The following is an 18,461-nucleotide window of genomic DNA, read 5'->3' on the forward strand; positions in this document are numbered from 1 at the left end:
TCTCTCTCCCTCTCTCATATATCCCCTTCTCTCTCTCTCTCTCTCTCTCTCTCTCTCTCTCTCTCTCTCGTATACCCACCCTCTCTCTCTCCCTCCCTCTCTCATATATCCCCCTCTCTTTCTCCCTCCCTCTCTCATATATCCCCTTCTCTCTCTCTCCCTCTCCCTCTCCCTCTCTCTCTTACTCTCACTATCTGTCAGTTGTAGTCTCTCAGGTCTTCGCGCATGAAAGATCTTACTCTGTTTTATTTCTGTTATCCTACCTAAACACTATTAAATAATAATGAGTAATGACAGAGATACATTGCACCATTCTCTAGCCACCCAAGAAGCATTTACACCTCTTCACTGATTTGTGAGTTTTTAGGTCATGTATAAAGACATTTTTCACTGAATGCAACCTCACCTTGACCTTGTCGTTGACCTTGAAATTGCTTGGAAAGGTACTTAGTGCTTTTTCTACAAGCTTATCTCTCTCAGAGACCCTTATGGTCACCTGTTTTTTCTTAAGCCAGATGTATATGGAGCTTAAACAGAGAATTTAAAATTGGCTTTGAATAAAACAAAATCAGCATTGAAAAAAAAACTGAACTGAACAAACACTTGTTAGCTTATCAATTAGCAGTCTGGCCGCTAATAGGAGTTAGCACACTAGATCATGTCTTGATGGCATACTTATATCAATCTAGCCATTGTACATTTAAAGTGCACTGAAACACTATGTTTTTGTCATTGATATGCTTTAAACCAATAATGTCTTGTTTTCACCGTTTTGACATAACCAGGTACAATGCCAGAAATATCCATAATAAGCTAATTTTAGCTAACGCTAGTTAGAAGAGTAAAGGCTATTTAGCATAAAAATAAGACAATCTTTCAGCAAGTATACACTCTGATCTTTGCAAAACATGTATTTCTTGCCTCTCCAATCAAACCCCACCCCTTCCATGCAAAAACTGAGACAGTAAGTTGACATTGAAAAGTACTGACACTAAAACAAAAACTAGGTTTTCAAATGTCATTGAAAAAGCACATCAGAATAAACAAAAAACTGTCAAAACACAGCTATGTAGAAGTGAACACCTGTGACTGTATTCACATTCACTACCCAAACAGCTTGTGTAGGTTAACTTGTACGTCGCTTTGGACAAAAGCGTCTGCTAAATGACTAAATGTAAATGTAGATGTAAATGTTAAGAAAACCAAGATGGCTGATTGTTTGGTATCGGTTTCCCTCCTCCATCTTCATCAGTTTGAGGTTGCTTTCAGGGCCTGCACGGCTCTGAGTGGCACTCCATCACTCAGCCACCCCTCTGGTGTCCTTGACAACCACAGGAGGGAAGTTCTACATACACAGACAGACAATTGTCATCGTATACAAGAAAGCAGATGCATATTTCATGATGCTTGCATATATTAAGAAGATCTCCACGGGGTTTCCATAGCTGAAGTGGCCTTCCACTTTACATCATTTTCATTATATTCACCAGGATGATTACAACAAACTACTAAAAGTGGGGGTTACTGTGCCACCTAATCTGTATTTCAGATTACGATGATCCACTGTATATACAGACAGCTGCTGCGTGACTATGAGGCAATTTAGATGTAATCTTCTGAGGGTTATCTCACCCCCTTACCACATAATCTTGCTTGCAAGGGCTCCATGTTGTGAGATACCATTCCGTGGCTGAGTAGCTGTGGATGACTCAGCCTTGTGCTACTGGTCCTATTCTTAGTAACACTGTATCTCTGTATTGCATAACTGAATATCACAGTAAGGTCAGCATCCACACGTGTTAGTGTAAGTAGTTCACTTACAAATCACTGATGATTTTCCATGTCTGAGTGCGTAGAAGAGGTCTGAGTTATATTCCAGCTTGTTACTTTTTACACTGACTGGGGATGATATCCTCAGGCAGTGGTTCAACTTCCAGCAACTTCCTCCTGTTACTCTATCATGGGTTTGCATGCGGTCACCCCTATCTGTAGTTGGAATGCTGACAACACAACCTTTCTGTTCCATGAACCGAGGGGATTTACACCCACAGAAAGGCAGGGATCCTGCCAGTGGCCAACTGCAGGGGCTGATGGTGGGGAGGGGGACGTATCTGACCACTGCAGCCCCTGCTCCAGGATTAAAGGGAGGAAGCATGGATGAGGGTAAGATCTCAGACGATGACCTTGCTCCTGGCCAGGCGGCTCTGGTGGAGGTATGACAGGCAGCTATAACCTGTACCTGACATCTTCAGCGCACATTACACCAGGTATTACTTTTCTCTTGTAACATATACTGAAGTACAGTGTGCGGCCTAGAGTAACAATGAATAACAGACAACTGATGTACTATACCTCATACTGTTGCACACTTATAATTAGTATGTTGCTGTATTTAATAAAGTAATAACAATGTAACAGGGGCACTGTATGCACTATACATAGGTGCTACTAAACAACTACCATCTCTTACTCTCTTCCTTTCTCAAACTTTTGGAAAGTGTTGAGTGAAGCCCAAATGATCAAACTCCCATTAAAAATGAGGAGGATGTTCTTTTTCAATTTTGGCTCTCATCTCATTTTTCAAATTGAGAAAATTGAGATCTTCAGTGGCTTTCAAACAAATAATGCTTCAGTGCAGTTGACCCATTAAAGTTGTTTACTTGTGAGCTCAGTATAATCTATGAGCTTCGGTGGACGTACACACACACACACACACACACACACAGAAAGAGACGGAGTGAGAGAGAGTGAGTGAGACCTCTTATCTCCTCTCCACTGTAAGACTCTCACACAGAGCTGAACTAATTACAAACACATCCATGCTGCTTTCTCCTCTTCAAGAAGGCAAAAAAAAACACTTAAACAAAACAAACTGGAATACATTTACACAATATTTATAGATAAAAAAAAAATGCCACTCAGACTCAGGTTTTGGTGCCAATCCTGGGATTTTGCTCTTTTGTTTTTACTGTTTGTAACTGATTAATTTAAATATTCACAGCTTTCAGTTGGTTGGTTTACTGGTGGACTACGAAAGCCAATGAATCTGCATAAACTGTGTAGCAGTATATGAACAGTATTTCCACAGGGCATGGCTAGTCTGTACTGTGTCCTTCAGCGTGCTTGATTGATACTTGAGTGATCTGAAGTGAATGCATACATGTGTGTGTGTGAACACATTAAGTTAGCATTCTACTTTCCACATTTTAGTGTCTTCATGTCTACATTTTTCTTCTTAATTTGTGTGTGTGTGTGTGTGTGTGTGTGTGTGTGTGTGTGTGTGTGTGTGTGTGTGTGTGTGTGTGTGTGTGTGTGTGTGTGTGTGTGTGTGTGTGTGTGTGTGTGTGTGTGTGTGTGTGTGTGTGCTTGTAGTAATAATCAAAAACATTTCACTTTGTAAAGCTGTTATGGTCGGCCTTCTGCCTTGATTTTTCTATCCTCGATTTTTCTATGTGTCTGTGTATAAGTTTCTGTGTGTGTGTGTGTGTGTGTGTGTCTGTGTAGATGTTTCTGTGTGTGTTTTTCTGTGTGTGTGTGTGTGTGTGTGTGTGTTTCTGTGTGTGTGTGTTTTAAGATCAAATAGTCTAACAATTCATCTCATGGCAAATCTTGTGTCAGTAGGAATATATTTCTAAGAAAACTAAGTCCAGCTGTAATTGTTTTTGCACAAGAAGTCAATAATGAGGCATCTAAGTTTATCCATCCATTTCTCACTTGGAGGTGGTAGGCCTACACTGTGAATCATTTGTCATATGAGAAAACGCTGCATAATGGTTTATCTAGCATTTCAAGTTTATATCCATGAATGTTACTCATGACATGGTGGGTTGTAATATCTATATTTTGCCCTCCCTAAATTGAATGTTTTAATAGTATCTTAGCGTAGCTATGTCAGTCATCGGACAGTGTCAAACATCGGCCATTCTGTTAAACAATCAAAATGCTAAATGTAATAATGGATTAACAATCGATATGCTCAGTTTAATAATGGGTTAACATGACAACTCGTTTGCCGATAACACACGCCGTCCGATAATTAACACCGTTACGATACATGTCAGACATATATAGACATATGACATCTATCAGCAGGAGGATAAAAACCATGGCAACGAGGGGATTTAATTAAATGCGTTGTCCATGTATTGTGTGTTAGATCTTATCCTCATACTTTGCCTAAGCCCCAAAATATTGTCATTGCCAAGGAAATTACATGGCTGGGTGAAAGCCTGATAAGGTATTAATTGCACAGTGCATTAGCCTACCAAACACCATACACCGACATATCTGTCTCCAAGATTTAATGAAAGACTGTAGGAATAAAAGTTCTCATTAATACTGTAGGGCTCCACCACCAGGAATGCTGCACAACCCCTTTATTTGTCGAGACAGTGCTCAGCGTGAAATTGATTTATGCAAACCACAAAATCATATTTCTGTTCGTTAACTCAGGTACTTGCGGAAAGAGAAGGAAAAGGATGTTAGTGTGATTAGGGCATTATGGGGAGAAAAATGCAAGGTGGAAGTGATGTTCGAGACACCCTGTGGAGCAGTAAGAGGATCTCAAGGCTGGTTGTACAAGAAAACATGACATAATTCTGAATTAAAGCAACATTATGTAACAATTTTACCCTAAAATAACAGTTTCAAGCTCATTTTGGTTTGACTTGTAATATAGAGAATGGCGTCTGTGCTACCCCATGCCTGGTGTGCCTGGTATTGCACTATGTAACTTTGGTGGACAGGGTGCAACACTTCTTGCAAGAACTACATAATGCTTTATGGCACAATCTCACACAACAACTGGCCCCTTCTGCTAGCTATAAGAAGAAGCTAGCACAGTATTCTCTGTATGGACATCATGGCAGAGGCGATGAAGAAACCGAGGAAGACATTGTCAGTGAGATCAGTGAAGAGAAAAGAGAGAGTAACTGAGCAAGAGAAGGAGAGTTAGTCTTAGACAGGCTTTTACTTGTTGGCGAGAGCTAAAAGAGACAAAAGGATCCAAGTCAGATGCTGGCCTGGCCTTTCTGTTAGACTAGTCAGTGACAACTAATTAGCTGTCTTGCTATGTCTTGAGTTGTGCCTGCATGATATTTTTCATCATAAACGTCCCTGAGAATGCAATGTAGGCTGTAACCTTATCGGTGTCATTCCTGTCTCACAGAGATTTGTAATTTTCTAGATGCCCAAAGTCATCAGTCCTGTCAGGCTAGCATCCAAATAAATACGTCTCACACCAAATAAGCCTGTGAAGTTGGCAACCTTGAAAACTCTCTGCTTGTTTGTAAATGTAAATTACACAGCCCAATGTGTATTATGCACAATATATGCCTGTATCGTGTCGCAAACAACATTTTATTAGATTACACAGATTACAATTGAGAATATGCCTACAACAAATTATCAGTACAGTTCACTTACTTTTCCTGAGTTCCTGAATAATAATATTAATATAAGTGAGGTGCACTGGTGTGCATAGAGCATAGTGGTCGAGAAAGCAGAAGAACCTGTAAACAATTCCAGCATCCTGTTGCCATAGGTTACAGAGACATGATGCCTTTGTTCTCGAGATGAAATTGAGTTAGCCTTGTGAAGACATAGTGGAGCTCCTGTATGCTTTTGTACTTTAATTGAATTTAATGAAATATTTTTAATTATCTTTTTAATCCTAGCTTTGCAGTGACATGTCCCAGAAAACACGGCAGGTAATGAACCCGTTAAGAAATAATGAACTATCCCATTAATAGGAGCTATTCCACATTCAAATCCACCTTTTGTCCATTATCTCAACCTGAGCACTGAGATGATCTTTCTAAAAGCACATGGGCATTTTTTGCGCTATGCGTGGGCAATTTAGCGGTCTAGTTAGGATGTCAAAATTATAAAGACATTTCAATCTAATAGGAGTGCCTTGGTTTGGAGAGCCTTTCTCTCTCTTTTATTCATCATCATTTCACTCATTTGAAATGTCTATTGGACTCTAGATAACCTAGGAAGAAGAGAGAGTATAATATTATGATTCAACTCTAATGAAGGCCATTTCCATCCTCTCTCTCTTCTTCCTCACTTGCTCGCTCTCTCCCCCACTCTTCTAGATCATCTCTTGCTCACTTTCTCTCGAAAGTTCAGTAGTTTAGAAAATGTACTCTTTGGTATTCTCCAGAATAAGAAATACTGTCATGGACACAATATGGCTACAGCCCCAGCATATTAACACAGATATCGAGTGATGTCTGAATGCTCTTAATAAGATAGGAAAGCATTGTGTACAAGGCCAGTCACTGCAGGGGGAAGGACCTATACTGGTCTATCGCATTTACACTAAATACTTCTGGATAATATTTTTGGTATGTGTCATAGTTTTCTGATAACACAGAATGAATTGGGCTTTTTTTTTAGCATTTTGGATGGCGCTTTTAAAGCGTATCCATTTTGGCACATTAGCACTTAGATGCCACATATTGCATCATCTATAAAGTGTGATTTAAAATGAGTGTGACTGTTATCATTTCTATACACTCACCTAGTGTGTTTAGTGGTGACTTACCATTCCTTTTTAAATGGCAGCATATCTCCATAACAATCACAAGGCTACATACACAGTTATGTTTATGTAGTCACATTTAACATGAGCCTAATTTGGACTTGCAAGAGAGGAAAAGAAAGTTTCTTGCTCTTCATTCAGCAGCTCGTCCCTCATAAATCTCCTGATAATTTAAATCCAACAATGGCCCACACATACTTTCTCTGGACGCCCTTGAAAATGTCACACAGAATCCCAGATGGACTGTTATATTTAATCAGTATGTTGCAAAAAAACTATGCCGCAACACTCTAAAAATAGATGCAAGTGTCCGGAGTCAGAGAGACAGATGCTGGATAGATTCCACATAGATTGCTTCCACACTCATGTGTGCCAGATAGGAAGGCATGCCCTTCTTTGTGTGTTTGACTGTGTGGGATGACATGCTTGGCAAGGCCAGCATTAAGCCGCCATTTGCCATGTGAGGTGAACAGTCAGAAGGTCTGACCCCTGGGTCTGTTTAAAGGGTCAAGTCTAGTCAAGTGTGGGTGTGAGACCGAGAAGGGAAGCCCACCTACCTACCTCACATGCATCTAGCGTCTTTGACTCCAGAAAACAAAGGCAGGATGTTCCACACTCAGCAGGTCTTCATTAACTGAAAAAAATATCACTTACAGTTTGGCATCCGGTGACTAAAACACAACGATTCTGTGTGTGACACTGTAGTTTACCCTTTCAGATGTGAAAACATAGAATTGAAAAAAAAAAATGCATTTTGGAAAATGTGGCCTGTAGACTGTGCATGGACCATAGACTGGCTTTATTGTCATTTCAACCATATATGCAGCTAATGCACTATACAGTGAAATGAAACACCGTTCCTCCAGGACCACAGTGCCACATAGAACAACACAGATCAGACAGGTCTACATAAAGCACACGTGCGCAAACACAGACCAGACTGGACTACATAAACTACACGTGTGCCAACATGTACAGCACAAGACAGTACACAGTGTACAAAAACAGTACAGTAGGCACAGAAACATCAATCAAGGTATGGAGTGCGACAACTGGTCCAAAATACACACATGCACAGTGTAGAGAGTGATGGTAATTAGTTTTATACCATATATTGAAGATTCAGTCTTAGGTTTGATCAGTCAGGATTCAGGTTTATTCTTGAAGAATGGCGGCCGACCATTTGTGAGACAGAAACTTTCAGATCCATCCTCCCTCACAGAACTTCACCTCAGTATATCTGACTTATTCCTTGGGGAACAGTCTGTTAAATACACTGACATTAAGGGGTGTTACCGTCTATTCAAATGGGCCATGCATGCAGGGTTCTTTGTCTCGACCTGGGGGGGAGGTGAGACCAATGTCGCACCTCACTCCCCTGGTCAAAATCAAGTATATTCACCCTGGAACTGTTTACATGCTAGTTAAGTCCAAATAAAAGTAACAATTAGAACTAGGTATAATATCATTGACTTATTGACTATGGCATATTCTTATGACCTATGCTGGTCCCTTCAAGAGGATCACAACAAATAAATGCCCTCATCATGCTTAAAAAGAAATGTTGTAGCCTGCTTCAAAACTTTATAATTTCCAACTGCGTAGAGCTCATTACCTCTGCAGCATTGACACTCACAACTAACAGACAGCCCTCTGCGACTTCAATTATCCCTTATCTGTTGGCTGGATCTCTGTCTCCGTTGTTGGAGCGGCTGAAGCTGTGCTTAAGCCTCTGCGACCTATATTTAATTAGAGGCTCCCCTGTACAGTGACAGCCAGTTGTAATGATTTATTGGGATGTTTAATAGGACTGTAAGGGGTTGGTTCAGCCTCCATATAATCGCTAAGGGTAGCTGGATGTTACAGTGTGGATTCATTTTTATGATATAATGACATATTTATGACAATGTTGTTTGTGTTATTCAATTGTGTTCTTTGGCTTGTTTTGACTTTTAGCAGCAGTCAATAATCCTGTCAAACATATCCTGTCAATGTGTGTGCAATACAGAGCGGTAGTTTCAGTGTGACAGTATTAGAAACAAAAGCTAGTTCTGCCACAGCCTGTGCTATTTGTTGTTGCTGTTGTGTGTTTGGTTATTTAGATCCTGGCTCAAGCTCAAATTGTTTACCCTCAGTAACCCTGAAAAGACATGAAGAGGCGGTCTGATCCCAGAGCAGTCCGAGAGAGAACAAGGTCTCTCTACACCTCAGAGATTTACTTTGCTGCTCCCTTCTGCCAGGTCAAGCAAAGCAAAGTACGGCAGAACGGAATGTTTCTTTTGGCTGTCAGTCTGGTTGGTTTGGCTGACTTTATTTGTGACTCGATAACAAACCTTTAAGCTTTTAGCATCCTGTCAGAAGTCATAAGGACCACCCAATGCTGAATATGGTTTATCTGGATAACTGGATATATTTTACTGTATTTACTTTCACATTTTTCCCATTTCATTATATGCTGCATTGCTTTGGCAGTCTATTTTTTTTTTTATCTTGAAAAGGGCTTAAAACATGGGACAGGCCTGGTGTTTAATGTCTGTCAGCACTATGGAATATGACTCTCCTGGTAACTAATTACGTAAGCAGCATTACTATTTTCGTCAGTGACAAATTTGCAATGCATGGCTTTCGTGCGTGGCTCTCTATGCCCTTCCCTGTCAAGCTGATAAGTCCTTTTATGACCCAAGGACGGACGAATAAAGTAAAAAAAAAAAAACTCATCCCATCCTGCTCTGATTCAGCCAGCCTTTAATATGCAACACCATGTAGATGCATGTCCCTTGTGTCTTCACTGTCTTCGGAGACCAGTCCTCAGTCAGACAACATGGGAGTTATAAATCTCTTTCAACAGTCATGGGAAGATTTTCCGTGCTGCCATTTATAGATTACTTTAATGGGCCTCAATTCTAATCTGCCAGTGTAAAGAGTGGAGCAGAGGGCATAATGACTTCAGACACCCTAACTCGCTTCGCACATTTGGTGAATCTTAACTACGGGACGGAGCAGCAGAGAGGAGACAAACAGGGTGGTGAGAGAAAAAAATCAATCATTTAAACATAGTTTAATCTAACTGAGTTTCATCAAATCCACGTTCCTACCGTTGAGTGTGCAGGTCTTTTTCTTTAGTGATTTAGTGTTGGATGGATCCCTTGATAGTATTTTGTCTGCAATGCTGATTGTCTGCTTCTCTTGAATTGTAGGAGGAGGCAATCAGCACTCTCTTCCTAATGCCAGTGTCTCATGCTGAAGCTCAGATGTAAAATGACATCTTGTAACACCCACTTTCATCTCTTCCAAATAGTCTTGCAGTGCCTAAACTCTAATAGATAGTTGACTTGATAGCCTTCACTTCAGGACTGTGTCCTCTTGATTCATTTCAATTAATTCAAAGGGATGTTTACAGGACATTATAGTGATATAATAACTAATCCATCAGAGAGAAGACATAAGCTTTCTAACTCTTTGAAATTGCAACTCAAGTGTTTCATAGGATTACCTAAAGCAATTAAGGCTTCCCAGACATGACACCTCTTACAGTCCTCTGTCATACAGTGATCCCAGTCTGGTCTTTAAGGGCAGATATTCATTCTATTATGCTATTAGGCCCTGTCATGCTTCAGTGGACACACATTCCCTTATCTTAGAAGACCAGTTGACCGCTTGAACACATAGCAAAAAGTAATTTCAGAATAAACGTGTGCTAAAAGCTGAGCATTTCACTACACTAGCATTAAACCATGCACAACTAACGCATATCTCAGAGTCTTTCATTTGAAAACAAACACCCTTATTTTCTCTTCAGTCTGTTGGTATGTACTATGCAGTAGCCAACTTCCTAATTATCCCTCAGACCATGTCCAAATCTGCTTGATATACTCCCTTTGAAAATACTTCAAGATGACTATTTCTGCACTATTCATAGTGGTGTGTGCATGTGTGCTCAAACAGTATGTACTCTCCTGTGTATGGGTACACTCAGGCACCTAGATTCCTCCCTCCAGTTGTTTGCAGCTCGTTGCGTGGGAGGTGGTATGGCAGTGGATCAAAACGGCCATCTTATGAAGGCATTACTCTTGATACCACTTGACATCTTCTCTCCATAAATCATGAGCCTATCACCATTATGTTTCCAGAGGGTGGGACGCATGCCCACGTTGCCTTGAATAATGTAAAAATCTGGAAGTTAATTCGATTAGGGATTTAAATAGCGGAGCATCTGTCATGATTATGTGTATCGGAGGGCAGGGTTTTTTGTGCAGAGTAAAATCATCACGGACGATCCTTTGGGGTGTCACAGACAAACTGAAGTTGAAATGTTAATATTGAGGTCTTCGAGGTGCACGGAGGCCCTACTTATTTGCATACTTTAAATAATTGCTGACAATTTTGTTCTTTCTTGTAAGGGATAACAGCTTCCAAAGTGTCCCAGTATACACACTTATTTGTAGTGCTATGCCACAGGTTTATATAAATCAACTCTTATTATTAAGGTGTTTTAATTTGCTATTTTTTAAATTGAAATATATCTATTTTTAGTTGTTTTATTTGTTCTCTGTCATGTTGGCTGTGTTTTGCCTCCTGGAGACATTGCAATAATGTAACGTTAAACAGAGGTTTCTTTGCAATATTACACAGAGGTTTCTTTGCAATAATGTAACGTTAAACAGAGGTTTCTTTGCAATATTACACAGAGGTTTCTTTGCAATAATGCAACGTTACACAGAGGTTTCTTTGCAATAATTTAATGTTACACAGAGGTTTCTTTGTGATACTGTCACGTTACCCAGAGGTTTCTTTGTGACACTGTCACGTTACCCAGAGGTTTCCTTGTGACACTGTCACGTTACCCAGACATTTCTTTGTGACACTGTCACGTTACCCAGAGGTTTCTTTGTGACACTGTCACGTTCCCCAGAGGTTTCTTTGTGACAATGTCACGTTACCCAGAGGTTTCTTTGTGACACTGTCACGTTACCCAGAGGTTTCTTTGCTGAATTTTTCTATCTGCCTTGCAGCTGGGATTAGCTCCAAGGTCTTTCACATCACTTAACTGTTTCAACGTCCTTTCCTCACATTTCAAGTTCTCTACTGTTAGATAAGAGATAAAATCGAATTAAAATGTCCTGGTAACAAACAAGACAACAGGGCAATGTCAGAATTCCTGTACCAGCACAACAACTGTGTGAATGTGTATGTGTCTCTATCACATTTATATTGCACCACTCAAGCAAGACTCAGAGATGCTATGAACTTGTGAATATTTAACACTCTGACTAATGTGTGTATCAGAGACACTGCATCACAGCTAATGGTATTATCCTTCCTTGCCTGCGGGGAACATATTTTAGTGTAGATGAAAGATGCACATCTCTGGCTGAAGCTGCATCTGTAAGGGGCCCCATAATGATGAGACAGTTCCACTCTGCCACGTCTGCCACAGCAGTCATACTTGAAATGCCAGGTAGGTCTGTAAATTGCCGATTGACTCTTCATTGATCTATCAAGGTCAAACAAACAAACAAACAAACAAATAAATAAACAGATAGATAGATAGATAGATAGACAGACAGACAGACAGACAGACAGACAGACAGACAGACAGAAAGACAGAAAGACAGAAAGACAGACAGACAGATAGATAGACAGATACATAGATAGATAGACAGGCAGACAGATAGATACATAAATAGACAGACAGACAGACAGACAGACAGATATATATATAGATAGATAGATAGATAGATAGATAGATAGATAGATAGATCAGTGATTGCTAAATGTCAGAGTGAGAGTGAAGTAATGGCGGTTCCCTGTAGCCATTCTGTTGGAAATGAGAATGCCCCAGACAACCAGAAGCTCACCTCTGCGACCCTTGAGAATGGTCCATAATTCACCCCGGTGATCCCAGCCATACCTTCGCCATTTACTGCCCATTAAGCTGTCCATCTAATGCATACGTTTAACCCCCACACTGACCTTTTTACCGTTGTTTGCAGATGTGACATTTGGCCATTATGGCATCCACAGGGACTGCAAGGACTGTAGGGACTTCACTGCTTTTAACTGGGTCTAATTTTAAATCTATGGGTGATCATGATGATCACTGGTGTTGGTCCTACATTATGGAATAGTCTCCCATTAGATATTAGATCTGCTGTCTGTATCAAGATTGTTAAAGCTGGACTAAAAACCTGCTTTTACACACATTCCCGGATTTTAAGTTAACTTATCTATTCTAATCTATCTAGTCTATTCTCCATTTTATCTAATTCTAACGTGTTTTTTCTTCTGTTTTATTGTTTTTTACCTCTTTTACTCATCACTTTTCAAATTCCGTTCTTTTGTTACAATAGTTTTTTTTCTTATTTTGTTTTTTTATTTGTACAGTTATTTCCTGTTATTTCTTTAAATTCTTGGCTACATTTGTTATCAATCTATTTGCTTTGGCTATAAATCACTTTGGTCCAATTCCTGTTGACTTGATTTGACTTGCAGAGATTGGATATTCTCACTCCGCTAATGAGTGGCAGGGAAGGTGACTACAGTCAGGGGTTACAATTGCCCTGTCAGTCTATGAGAGGACACCTGGTAATAAGACCTCCATGCATTTAATGGGAAGGATGTTTTGCTGAGAATAACATACATGTTGTTTTCTTGTGTCTCTGTTGTGTGTAATACCAGCTATTTTTCTGTGTGTGTTATTTATCTATTCTTGTTTGAGGACCAAAACAAAAACACAGGTAGTCATGCAAAGTTTCTGATTGCACTCTTTTTTTTTAGGGAATTAGAAGCCTGAGTTTCCCTGTGATCTTGTGGTGATACCTGTGCCAAGTATGGTGCCAATTGAAATTCAAATAGAAGATGTTACTACGATTATAACAATACAACGTTTCTGTTGCTTATCAAGGTCTGCATTTCAAAGGTGCTATACGTAATAATTTTAAGTTAAGTTTAGTTTAAAACATTACAAAAATTACTACAAATGGCAACATAATGTGAAAGAATAACCGTTTTGTCATGTCAAAAATGCCTATGAATTGTTTTGCCCAGATAGCTGCTAAAGTTAGCATTCTAACCTGCTAGGGCCAGGTTTCCCAATAATGATAATTCTTAGTGGTTACAAGTGTTCTTTACAGGCGATTCTACAAACATTTGTTACGTTTTTACACGCATTTCCCAAACAAGCACGTAACACGAAAGTGCATGCCCTGCTCTTAAGTAGCACTTAACGGACGCTGTCCATGTAAACAGTGCCAAAACATCACCTAATCTGGTGATATCTGGTGATGTTAAAGTTGTCTTTTCAACTGCATAGAATCTACATGCTAACTGACTTAAAAGCAGATAAACTTTAACTATCTGTATAACTAACGTCAGAATAAACATTCTCTGAGTATGCATATGTGCACACATACACACACCACAAATAATGCTCATGATTAAAACAATTTTTAACGTTACACTGGGCCTCATTTATAAAACGTACTTACGCACAGATTTGATCTGAGAGTGTTCGTGCGATCAAATCCACGTCTAAGTACAGATTTATAAAAACCGTCTTAGACGTAGAAAAGGACGTATCTCTACGTCTGGTTCTAGTTCGTGTAAGTACATTTCCTTGTGGCAATACTGGAGTACTGCAGGAATTCGGAACTCTCCGAGCGCCGACACGCAGTTTCATCATCATCATCGTCACCACCACCGTCACCATAGGGCTAATGGTAAAAGGCCAAATGAATGTTTCGCTCAATAAAATCAATTAAACAATTTGAATAATTCATACATGAATGAAATTCACGTCTAATAGGTATTCATTTTAATTCCACACGTGTAAAACATTTCGCTCAATTTATAGCCTATAAAAAGCCTGATAGTGACAGTTTTCAGTAGGAGATATGGCTGCTTTGGCGTTGTTAGAGGATATTACCCCTCTGTGTCCGAAATGTATTACATGTCCATACAGTGCCCAGGAACAGCGAAATGTGAAAGAGGATTTTCTGCGTAAAACAGGGTTCCCAATGGCTTCTCACCCCGATTGCGCACACTCAGACAGCCTAGGAAGCCCACTTCAATACAGCACATGCCCGTGTGCGGTCTGTAGTGGAGCGCAGCATAGGCATGCTGAAGGGAAGGTGGCGATGTTTGGATGCATCGGGAGGGAGACTGCTATATGCCCCCGAAAAGGTTTGCCAGATCATCCTAGCCTGTTGTGTGCTACACAACATCTGTCTAAGCCATGGCATAGAGGAGAAGACGAAATGCGCATGGACCAAGATGACCACCCTCCCATCCCAGCTGACTGGAACACGCACATCACTGCGCTGAGAAGACGGGAGCTGATTCACTAACTATACCAACAGTATAAGAATAAATGCACACATGTTCATTTTCTTAAGAATGTTTTATTTAGGCACGTTTGTTCAAAGAACCCTCAATAGCGGACAGAGTTCAGCAACAACCTCGCTAACAGACTCATTCAAGTCCCTTTGTGAATGAGAAGAGGAAGCTGGTGATGGCCAACGAGGCCCCGATGCTGGTGCAGCAGGTGCTGCTGCCGCAGATGCGGCTTCTGGTGCTGCTCGTTCCGCAGGTGCGGCCGCTGGTGCTTCGGAGACGTGTCTTCTACCATGCCACATACTTTGCTTTTGCCATTAGCCTACGCCACCTGACAGGCTTTCGAACAATGTTTTGGCCCGCATCTGCTCTTCCATCAGCAGAACGTCGATTTAAACCTCACTATAATTCTTCTTTTTACATGTTTCTTTCTTGCTTGCCATTGTCACAGAGAGTTTGTGCATTGAGGATGCGCTCCGTTTGTGCATTGATAATATCCTAATTAGATTAAGTAGGGGCGTTTTGAGAGCGGAGATTCAGCTGCGCACAATTCCACGATCATTTGTGATTTATAAATGCAGGAATGGCGTACACGTGTTTTTTGGGCGTACGTTCGTTTTCTGTGAATAACACTTACGACCATTTCAGAAAACGTCTGAGATCAAATGTAGGATGGTTTCTACGCAACATTTTATAAATGAGGCCCGATGTGTGAGAAGGTGAAATCCCTCCCCCTTCTCACTGTGGCCCTAAGGGGGAGAAGGACTGGACTCCCCTACCTGAATGGTTGGGTCCGGGTTCCCCCTCCTCTGTAGTGTCCTCTGTGGAGTCCAATTGACTCCAATTGGACCAATTTAGCCCTCGGGCGGCCTTATTTAAGGTGCACCTCATTGTTGCATGAGGGGAAGACAGACTGAACATGCTGGAAGAAAGCTGGGACAAGTACATAGATTAAACCTGTGTGATCTGTGACCACAGAGTTGCACCTTGTTTGTTTTTGGCCTTTAGTGTTGTTCAGTTTGTATATGTTTTGGGGTTTCGAATTATCCTGTTGTAAATAAATAGCTATTTTTTAAGAAAGCCACCTGCAACCCCATTCCAACCAGCCTACATCCCACATTGTGGGGTGGTCGACTCGAGCCATCTTCACACACTGTATTCAGATTTGTTTATTGAATGATGTGTCAACATGTTAGGCCTACTCAAGACATCCAACATAAACCTGCTCTTTGCCACTTGCAGGTGTCCCATAGTGTGTGGCATGCTGCCCGAGGAAGAGCACTTTTGGGTATCCTTGAAGAAAGAATTTAAGGATGAGGACGAGGAAGATATACATAACAAATAAAGGCCTAAGGCTGATTTTGACACAGAACATGTACATTATGTTACTCAACAAACTTTTTTTTAAATGTAATAGTTTCTAATTCGTATTCATTGTTATGTTCTTTTTTTCTGTCTGATGGAACTTGGTTTCCCCTAGTCTCTTCCACTTTCTGCACCAACTTCTGAGCTAGGCTTAGGCCCTACTGAATATAGTCTACAATATGCCCCCAGCAGAAAAAAGACCAAAGGAAGGGAACATACCGAACGTTCCCGGGACAATTCTGGCATTCATGAAAGTTTTCTCATCTGTGATTTGTTTGCTTTGAACAGAATTTAAGAACGCTAAATAACAGTCGTAAATCGGCCAGTTTGGAGTGCGCCCATGTTGTTAACGGCTGAATTTGTGAGAAATCATTGGTGATTGCGTTCACATCAAGTTCTACAGACATCCTCAGATTTAAATGATTATAATAATAATAAATAAGAGAATATTTGTATCATAAACAATTACGTTTCACATTTATAGTCATGTTTCTAGGAGGCATCGTGATGTCTTAACAAAAATAAAAGCACTACACGAACACTGCAAATGGCATTGAAAAAATAAATACCGTAAATCCTCAAATTGTGGCCGGGGCTTTTATTTACTTAGGCTGCACAGCGCACTGGCCTGTATTTAGGGCAGGCTTGTATTAGGGGCAGGCCTTTATTTCTTACTTATTATACGGCTCTTCAGAATGTTCCCCAACATTAGCAGGTCTGTAATTTCTTGATATTCACCACTGCGAAAAGTTAATGACCGCTATCATTGGCAACAGGTTTTGTGCTTCTAATTCACATCTTTCATATCATTCCACAAGAAGTCCGGTCATTTAACGTAGCGGAAAGTCATTGTAACTTGAAGTCAGCAAGTAATGGGTTGCTACGCAACACCTGGAACGTTAAAGTTCTATTAGCCTGAAGACATTTTTTTTCTTAGCGGAAATCACGAAACGGCAACAAAATCATGGAGGAATGTCTTCTATCGTTTAGGCAAGTAACTGTATAAAAACAAATTCGCCTTGTAGGCTGAAACATTTCTTTTTTTATTGCAAACAGCCATGAAATTATCCAACAACATTAAACATGAGGAGAACATGTATTTATGAAATGCATTCAATTAAATTGTGATATCTGCTTTGTGCTGATGGACTGATGCTGGTAGGCTACAGTAAAATAGGCTACCGGTACCTTTTTTTACCCCCGGCTTGTATTCGGGGCCCTGTCTTTATTTGTCCGTATCGACCACGCCCCCGGCTTCTATCTGAAGCCCGGCCTCTAATTGAATCCCGGTCTTTATTTGAGGATTTACGGTAAGCACTAAACTCAATCGCGTGGATATAGCCATGGTGGAATAGAATGGACACATCTACATTCTGCAACAGTACCTCCACCTCTGCACCGGTGAAGTAAGGATACATGTTGAAAGTTGCTCCTGTAAAGTTCCAGCAAAACCCACGCTGACCGTGTGAACTTTGGACATTATTTGTCTGTGAGTAGATATTTTGTGTTGGGACATTAATGCCGTTTAGAGAATTTGTGTTTGTAAATGTTATAAGAGAATTCAGTATTTAGCAGCCAAGTTATGCTAGCTCTTGTGGTATCGTGCTACCTTTATGCCACATCATTTGACGTGAAATGTATGTATCTCTTTATTTCTGTCTGTTCCAGACAGTTTTACTAAATCAAACGTCCTGTATGAATAATTGCATGCTGATAACTTCAGTAAACTCAAAAAAAACAAGACTTGTGGATTCACTTGAAATTCATCTTTATTCTGCAAAGACAAGTGTTAGCTAGCTGTCAGTCCTGCAAGGTAGCAAACGCAGTACGAAGACAGCATAGAGAGACAGAGGGAGATAGGGCCAGACAGCAATTTTTTCATGTCCCCCCCAAGATTTACTCTCTGAAATGTTACCATGTATTGTCCCCCCCTACAAAGAAATGGGATCTCCGCCCCTGCCCACACCGTCAGGAATGATGTTTTTAATAGCCAAAATCCCATCTCAGAGGCTAGAATAATGACGTGAAGTGTTTGTTAATTAATGGAGAAATGGAATCCTTGAACTGCAGAGCCCCCATCCATTTTTAAAGTGCTGGCTTGAATTTACGAATGGATCCAAGTTCATTACTATCCTGTAGTTAGTATCAACAAGTAGCTCAATAGCAAGCCCATCAGACAAACATGGATGGTTAGACTAGTCTAGATCAGCTAGCTCAA

The 18,461-nt window shown here is 40.4% G+C and overlaps 1 long non-coding RNA gene across 2 annotated transcripts in view; it reads left to right on the plus strand.

Annotated features, from left to right (window-relative positions):
* The first annotated feature begins 1,705 nt into the window (after positions 1-1,705).
* The window catches only part of LOC116224381, a 56,002-nt gene continuing 39,246 nt past the window's right edge, over positions 1,706-18,461 (plus strand). Inside the window, exon 1 of one of the 2 annotated variants that reach the window (XR_004165553.2) lies at positions 1,706-2,267. This is a non-coding gene — a long non-coding RNA (uncharacterized LOC116224381). The remainder of the gene's footprint in view (positions 2,268-18,461) is intronic. The other variant, XR_004165554.2, reaches the window with a different exon arrangement.

The sequence above is a fragment of the Clupea harengus genome, chromosome 17, assembly GCF_900700415.2.
Source record: "Clupea harengus chromosome 17, Ch_v2.0.2, whole genome shotgun sequence".
Taxonomy (NCBI): Eukaryota; Metazoa; Chordata; class Actinopteri; order Clupeiformes; family Clupeidae; genus Clupea; species Clupea harengus.